Below are 9,037 nucleotides of genomic sequence, written 5' to 3'. Positions count from 1 at the left end.
ATTCATTCATCTGTTGATGGACATTTCAGTCGCTTCCACTTTTTGGCTATTGGGAAAAGTGCTACAACGAACTAAGCATACACTTTAAAACATGTATTTCTACTTCCATTTCAAGATAGAGAGCTTAGTTTCACAACCATGCCAGGGTGCAGGGGGGACACAATTCCATCAATAAGAGTGACTGCAGTGTTCAGATCCACTCAGGCATCTCCAGGCCCTCAGGCCTCTGCCTTGTTGGGTCCCTCCTTCTTTGTCTCTTTAAGCTTCTAGTAGGTGCCGGTGGTCTTTGGAGTTCTTGGGCTTGTAGATGCACCTGTCTTCCCCTTGTGTGTCTGTCTCTTCATCTGTCCTACTTTTCTATAAGACACCATTGAGAAATGATTAGGTTTGGGACCCACCCTACTCTGGTATGACTTCATTGTTGTTGTTGTTAGTTTCTGTCGAGTAGATTCAGGCCCATCGAGTCACCTATGTGTGTAGAGTAGAACTGCTCCACAGAGTTTTCAAGGCTGTGACCTGTCAGAAGCAGATCGTCAGGCCTAACTTCTCAGGTGCTTCTGGGTGGGGTTAGAACTATCAGCCTTTCAGGGAGCAGTCAATCACTTAACGGGTTTCACCATCCAGGGACTCATTAGCAAAATAAAAGAAACCTCCTATTCCCAAACAAGGTCACATTCATAGATACAGGGGTTAGGACTTCAGCATCACTTTCGGGCAGACACAATTCAATCCATAACAGTGGCCACAGGGTTTAGATCCATTTAGGGGTCTTCAGGCCCTCGAGCTTCTGCTTTGGGGCCTTCAGACAGGGGCACAGCAAGGGTAACAAGTGCCCAAGGCAATCTCCAAGTTGTACCCCCCCAATTCAAGATAAATAGATGTTCATAGCAGTAATACATCAGCAGAAATACCTCCCCCCCCCACCCTTGTCCAGCTGCCTCAGTCAGGCACCTTTCTTATTTGTGGTGCCTCAGAATGTCATTCCATACCTCCTCTGGTGCCCCTCTGGACTTGCACCTGAGGGCAAGTGCCCCTCCCTACTCCCCCCTTGCTACACCTTTGCCTTCAGACCCCATAGACACACAGACCACACCCTCTCTGCCATGTCCTCATGTCACCCAGAGAGCAGGCTGCCATATCCAGATAGTCAGGCTGGAAGCCACTTCAACGGGAAGGGCAAAGCAAATCAGCCCCCTGGCAAGAGGTTGGCTTCAAGATCTCATCAGTTTGGATTTCAGAGCCTCCATAGCTGGCCTGGGAAAAGAAAGGGCTGCTGCTGGTACCACCCGCCACTCTGCTTTTAGTTCTTCCCCAGAACACACCAACCACTTGCGCGCCAGCGTTGCACAAACCAGCTGGCCTGAAACAAGTTTGGATACGTTGTGGATTCTATACACAACGGGTTAATTTCCAGTCCAATTGTAATAATGGTAATAATTGGTCACACTCAGGGAGCTGGCAATTACCACTATTTTTAACCTGCATCGCGAAGGCAAATGATTCTATGCACAGCTTGTTCTGAGAGAGCGGCGTTGTCGCCAGCTGGGAAAAGCACATACCGGAAGCACCGCCCATCTCTAGTCTCTCCCATGTCTTCCTCCAAGATGGCATCACCTACAAGCCCCAGGCTAATGGGACCATCCTCCTGTTTCGTCCTTCTTCTTTTTCCCTCCAGCTGTTTCTCCCAACCGGCTGAGATCTGATTTACTGTTACCATAATAAATGATAACCCTGAGCCACACCCAGAGTCCCTATCCTTACCGCACCGTTCCCAAAGAAAATGTGTTTTCCTGGTTTTATTTTGACAACGCTCCTTCTAAACCCTGGTGTGGGCCTTCTGGCTCCGGACTCCATATGATATCATCACAGGCCTGACCTCTTCGCTCACAACCTTTGCCAAGGGAGGTGGTGTTGCCAGGACACTCAGAAGGACCACACCTACTGAGAAGCCAGGAGGACGGGGTCTAGAGGATTTCTTACAAATGGCTTTGTCTTTGTTACCCAGTACTGCTATAATAGAAATATAACAAGTGATGACGTTAAAGAAATTTATTTTCTCACAGTTACAGGGGCTGAAAGTCCAAATCATTCTCAGCCATGTAGATTGCTTCCTTGCCTGTAGCCCCAAGTGTTGCTTGGCTCTTTGGTGATCCTCACATGGTATCTGTCTTCCCCTGTGTCTGATCTGCTCTTTTTATAACTCAGAAGTGATTAGATTTGGAACCCACCTGTCTTAGTTATCTAGTGTTGCTGTAATAGAAACACAATAAGTGGATGACTTTAATGAAGAGGAATTTGTTCTCTCACAGTCTAGGAGGCTAGAAGTCCGAATTCAGGGTGCCAACTTCAGGGGAAGGCTTCCTCTCTCTGCCAGCTCTGGGGGAAGGTCCTTGTCATCAATCTTCTCCAGTAGAGGAGCTTCTCAGCAGAGGGGCCCCAGGTCCAAAAGGCACGCTTTTCTCCTGGCACTACTTTCTTGGTGGGATAAGGTCCCCCAGTCTCTCTGCTGGCTTATGAGGTCCCCCTGTCTTTCTGCTTGCTTCTCTCTTTTATATCTTAAAAGAGATTGGCTTAAGACACAACCTAATCTTGTAGATTGAGTCCTGCAAGATTAGGTTGTTATCGTTGTTGGGTGCCTTCCAGTTGTTTCGGACTCATAGCGACACTGCCCAGGCCCACACCATCCTCACAATCATTGTTATGCTTGAGCCCATTGTTGCAGCCACTTTATCAATCCATTTCATTGAGGGTCTTCCTCTTTTTTGCTTACCCTCTTCTTTACCAAGCATGCTGTCCTTCTCCAGGGACTAATCCCTCCTGATAACTTGTCCAAAGTATGTGAGACGTATTCTTGTCATGAATGAAACATCATTCCTCTTCAAGTTGTCATTCCTGGCGTAGTAGACCATATGTCCAATTCAAAATGGCCTATACCAGTTCGTTTCAGCTCACTAATCCCTAGAATATTGATGTTTATGTGTTCCATTTCATTTTTGCTGATTTCCAATTTTCCTAGATTCATAGTTCTTACATTCCAAGTTCCGATTATTAATGGATGTTTGCAGCTGTTTCCTCTCATTTTGAGTCATGCCACTTCAGCAAATGAAGGTCCCAAAAGCTTGACTCCATCCACATCATTAAGGTCAGCTCTACTTTGAAGAGGCAGTTCTTCCTCAGTTGTCATTTGAGTGCCTTCCAACCTGAGGAGCTCACCTTCTGGCACTATATCAGACAATGTTCCACTGCTATTCATAACGTTTTCACTGGCTAATTCTTTTCAGGAGTAGACAGCCAGGTTCTTCTTCCTAGTCTGTCTTAGTCTGGAAGCTCAGCTGAAACCTGTCTGCCATGGGTTACCCTCCTGGTATTTGAATACCAGTGGCATAGCCTCCAGCATCATTAACATAACTGCCGCTATCCCATCTCATTGACATCACAGAGATAGGAATTACAAGACACAGGAAAATCACATCAGATGACAAAATGGTAGACGATCACACAATGCTGGGAATCATGGCCTAGCCAAGTTGACATACATTTTTGGGGGACACGATTCAATCAATGACACCACTCTACTTGGGTAAGATCTAGTTAACATAACAAAGAAAACCTTATTTCTGAACAGGATTACATTCGTGGCTATACGGTTTAGCCTTCCAACACATATTTTGGGGGACACAATTTAATCCATAACAGGCTTGTAATTATTCAAGAGAAGACCAAAACCTCTGGGAGTATGACCCCTACTCATGTACTGCCTTCTTCTCTGGTCCTTGTGTATATCTCTTTTCTTCCTTTCTGTATTGTGAATTCCTTAAAGGCAGGGGCAGGATATTTTACTGTTGTCACAAAGCACGGTGTCTGCCATTGCAGATGCCTAGTAAGTACTTGTTCAACGAACAAATAGCACTAGGTACTTCTATAGCCTGGATATGTTCAGACCTCACCAAGGTGGGGTTCAAATAAAGGGTTCAAATACCCTCTTCCTAATCACAGTTGTAGCCCTGGTGGCACAGTGGTTAATAGCTTGGCTGCTAACCCAAAACGTCAGCAGTTCAAATCCACCACCTGCTCCTTGGGAACTCTATGAGGCAGCTCTACCCTGTCCTTTAGGGGCGCTATGAGTTGGAATCAACTTGATGGCAAGGAGTTTGATATTTTGGTTTTAGTCGCAGTTATTATATTTTTTTTTTTTTTTTTTTTTTTTGCAGAAGGCTTCCCTGTCATCAGAAGAATTCCTGGGGATCTGTCAAAGATTGTCTTCAATGCCCCACATACCAGCCCAAGTCATTGCGCATTGGCTCAGCTGTGATTGGATTGTTGCTAATTTTGCCACCACCTCTCTGCCATGAGGCTCGGCCTACCCTTGGCTCTCACATGGAGACGTCATCACCGTGTAGCTGTTTGAGCTGAAGATGCATTGCTGGCATTACCAGAGCTTCTAGACAAGGATACGTGCGCCAGACTCTGAGGTTAGATGCTGCTCATTCTTTCTCCCTTGCTGGCAGTACCATCCCCTTATATTGCACGATGACAGCCAAGAAATCTCTTGTGACTCTCGCTCTGCGATTCATTCAGTTTGGGGTCAGGGGTTTCCACAGCAGCATTGCTGGGACTCCCGAAACATTATAGCTTTTAATGAATCAAGAAGAATCCAGTGGCAGGGCAGGACAGCAGATTCAACACACTATCCTCTCTCTTCGGTTACAAAATGCACCTAAATCTTTCTTCCTTTAGGATTAATTCTCTCTCAGGGGCGTGTATTGATTTTTCTACTGCTAAGTAACCAATTACAACAAACTTAGCCTTGGGGGTTTTCTTTCATTATATTAATAAGATCATACCAGAGTAGGGTGGGTCCTAAACCTAATCTCTTCTGAGTGCTGTCTTATAAAAAGTACAGAATAGAGACTGAGACACACACAGGGGAAGACAGCGGATGTGTGAGGATCATCTAAAAGGAAAGGAAAGCCAAGGACCTCTGCTAGACACAAGAAGCTAGCAGAGAGGCCCACGGAAGGAGTTGACACAGCCAAGACCCTGATTTGAACTTCTAGCCTCTGGAACTGTGAGAAAATAGGTTTCTATTTTTTAAAGCTACCACATGTGTGTGGTATTTCTGTCACAGCAGCAATAGGAAACTGAGGCATGGTGCCCGAGGTCTGACTGACTTCGTGTCTGTGTGCTGGCCTCCTCTTTCTCCGCCTCTGACTGTTACTTATTATTGAGCACAGGCTCAGGCTGAACAGTGCCTGTGGAAACTCTTTGACTAGATCTATCACCAAGAGCCAGGCAGGGACCTTCCAGGAACACAGCAGATGTTGAATTAGTGGACAAATGAACCCAGGACCAAACGAGCTCGTGCTGTGACACGCCCAAGAAAGTAAAGCCAAAGGGCAAGGGTGGTGTAGATGTTCTCCAACATCGTGCCAGCAGCCGGCCCATAGGGACCCAGAGTGAGCGTCAATTTATAACTGCCAAATCAGTGGTTCTGCCTGAACATGAGAGGCCTCTGGGGAGCTTCAAATCAATGCTAATTCCAGCGCTATACCTCCAAATTCTGAACTAAGTGGTCGAGGGAGTCCCTGGGTAGCATAAATGGTTAAAAAAAAAAAAAAAAAAAAGCCAAAAGGTTGGTGATTCAAACTCACCCAGAGGCACCTTGGAGGATAGGTGTGGCAATTTGCTTCTGAAAGTTCACAACCTTGAAAATGCTATGGAGCAAAGTTCTACCCTGCACACATGGGGTCAGAATCAACTCGGCGTCAACTAACAACAACAAAAACAAGGGGTTCTCTGAACCGTGCAACCGGTTAATGCACTCAGCTGCTGACCCAAAGCTTTGAGGTTTGAGTCCACTCAGAAGTGCTTTGGAAGAAAGGCCTGATGATCTACTTTCAAAAAAATTCCTCACTGAAAGCCCTGTGGAACGCAGTTCTGCTCTGACACACGTGAGGTTGCCGTGAGTCCCAGCTGACTCAACGGCAACTGGGTTTTTTAGGAACGGATATTGGTTTTGTTTTCCTAACTCCCAAAATGATCCTAATGTGCGCTTTTGGTCACAATCAATTGCTTTAAACAGATGACTAAAAGTACATAGTGCAGAAACAAACCCTCTTATGCGCCTGGTCTAACCTCTGGGTGAGCTGCGTAGTCCTCCTGTCACTCTTTGGAGAAAGCTAAAAAGCCTGTTTTCAGCCCCTTTTTCGGCATCCCCAGCGCGTCTCACACCACTCTTCCCTCAAGCTGACTCAGGCCCCAGGCCTTCTGTGAGTTCTGGGAATGTTCCAAGGTGCTTCCTCCCAGTAGGCCTTACACACCCTGTTCCTTGGCCCAGCGTGCTCTCTGCCTTGCCATCTCTGCACAGCCAACTTCTAGTTCCCCGTTATGCCTCCTGGAAGCCATTCTGATCTTGCTGCTGACCAGGTCAAGGGTGATTATTCCACCTCCCACAGTGCCCCAGCTGCTCCAGAGGCCCCCAGGTCAACCTGAAATGTTTTTGAAGCCATCTGTCTAATGTCTGTTCTCCTTGCTAGACTGTAGGCTCCTTCATGAGAGAGGCCAGGACTTTTCCTTCACTGCCACAGCCCTAGCGTTGCATTTGCACTTGTACATGTACGGAGTGATTCCACAGATTCTGTAGAATGAATGAACGTTGGAGCAGTGAAAGGAACATGGGCTGTAGATGCAAAAACCCTGGACTCGAGCACTTGCCTTCACAGCTTAGTGGCTGCATAGTAGCAGGGAGAGTTACTCAATCTCTCTGAGTCTTTCCTTTCCCATCTGGGGGCTATTGCGAAGACTGAAAAAAAGACAATTTATCTAAGGCAGTCATTGTAGCACCTGCCACCCATCAGGATATGCAGAATTTAGGTTTCCTTTTTGTTACTTCAATGAATGCTTGCCATGGCTAGAGTGAATAGAATGAACGTATGGATTCTGTCTTGGGCACAAAAGGGAAGGATAACTATGCAGGGAGGCAAGGAAAACAGCTTAAGACAGGATTGGTTTGAAGAGAAAATTGTATCACGTCCTTGGAGCACTGCCTCATGCTCTTCCCATGGAACCTACCAGAGCGAATGAGGCAGCCACCTGGCCAAGCACATGCTGCAGCCATGGCCTCAGCGCTGTGGGCTCTGAGGCCCCCGTTGCTTCTTTATTCTAAAAACAATCCATGCTGTGGTAATGTGGTAAGGTGGCTCCGGGATTCACACCCCTGGTGTATATGTCCTGTATGATCCCTTGCCCTGAGTGTAGCTAGGACCTGTGAATAAGATGGGATCATCGCTCCCTTGATTACATTACATTACATAAGACTCTCCTGAAGAAGAAAGCTGCCACATTGTGAGAGGGCCATGAGGCCAGAACCTGCAGGCCGCCTCTAGGAGCTGAGAAGGATCCCTGGTCTACAACCTGTAAGAAAACAGAAGCATCTTCCTACAACTGCAAAGAACTGAATTCTGCAACAACCTCAATCAGACTGGAAGAGGACCTGAGCTCCAGATGAGATGGCAACCTAGCAGACACCTTGATTTCAGAGTGGGGAGACCCTGAGCAGAGAACCCAGCCGTGCCACTTCTGCCCCATAGAGATGTGAGAAAATGAATGGGTGTTGTTCTAAGGCACTAAGTTTATGATAATCTGTTACAGAGCAATAGAAAAATAATATATGTGTTCACTTAAAAATTAAGAAATAAGAATTTAGGGATAAGTAAAGAATTCACCTATATCACCATCACCAACAACCACTGCTAGATGCAGGAAATTTAACTTTTTTTTTTTTTTTAGTTCTGTTTTATCTTTCAGCATAGTTGTAATTACAGTATAAAACTTTTCTATATTAGTTTTAATTAGCTCAATATCTAAAACACTTTGTAAACTCTCACATATTTTTATAAACTCTATCTTTAATGGCTGCATAATAGTCCATCGATTACATCTATCATAATTTACTTAGCCTTCTTTTATGGTTGGACACTTAGTTGTTCCCAGGTTTTACTCTTCTAAATAATGCTGCAGTTAACACCTCTGTGCGAGAAGTTGTCTTTTAGGTTAACTCCCAGGCCTACTACCCCTTTGATTCATACTACCTCCTTAATTTTCCTCTATGACATATTTTCTAAATTTTTAATAACATTATAAAAAGGAATCCATTGACAATTTTCCTCTGTGCCTCTGTCTTGGAGGAAGTATAACCAGAATGCTCCCTAGGAGCAAGGATGAGGGGACTGTCTCACATACTTTGAACATCAGGAGGGATCAGTCTCTGGAGAAGGACATCGTGCTTGGTAATGTAGAGGGTCAGCAAAAAAGAGGAAGACCCTCAATGAGATGGACTGACACAGTAGTTGTAACAATGGGCTCAAGCATAACGATGGTGAGGATGGCAAAGGACCCGGCAGTGTTTCATTCTGTCGTACATATGCTCACTAAGAGCCGAAACTGACATGATGACACCTAACAAAAACAGCAATGACATATTTTCTAAATTTTTTATAACATTTTAAGAGGGAGTCAACTGACAATTTCCTTCTGTGCCTCTGTCTAGCTGATTTTCTTTCTTCCCTCCTATGACTTGGTTATTCAGTATCCCATAGGAAGGTATGAAAACATCAACTCTTCCAATCCCTTTTTTAAAGAGTGTTGTTCTCTTCACCAGGCCCTTATGCTACAGTAGGAAACAGTCTCTTGTGAGCCCCTAGGTAGCACTGACCTACATCTTTGACTCACTGTTCTAGCACTTCCTGCTATTTCCCCACTTCACTGGTCCCTCTAATTACAGTTTTACACTATATAGCTAAATGGTTTCTTATATGCTATATCTCTTGTGTTCTTTTCACTCATGGCCATTCGAAGTTAACCCCAGATGACATCTCAGCAGTGGTATGTACCCATCCCAAAGTGTACACCAAGAGTCCAAAAGGCTTCCTTGTGCACTTTGTATGAATGCCCATAGAGTCCCCTCAGTGGCCACTTGTTAAAAGTCAACTTACTCCTATTCCCAGTCCCAGTAGTAAGATAAAAGGAGTGCCCTTTC

This window comes from Loxodonta africana, chromosome 6, assembly GCF_030014295.1.
Source record: "Loxodonta africana isolate mLoxAfr1 chromosome 6, mLoxAfr1.hap2, whole genome shotgun sequence".
NCBI classification, from domain to species: domain Eukaryota; kingdom Metazoa; phylum Chordata; class Mammalia; order Proboscidea; family Elephantidae; genus Loxodonta; species Loxodonta africana.
The sequence above is the reverse complement of the archived record's forward strand: the minus strand, read 5'-3'. Positions refer to the sequence as shown.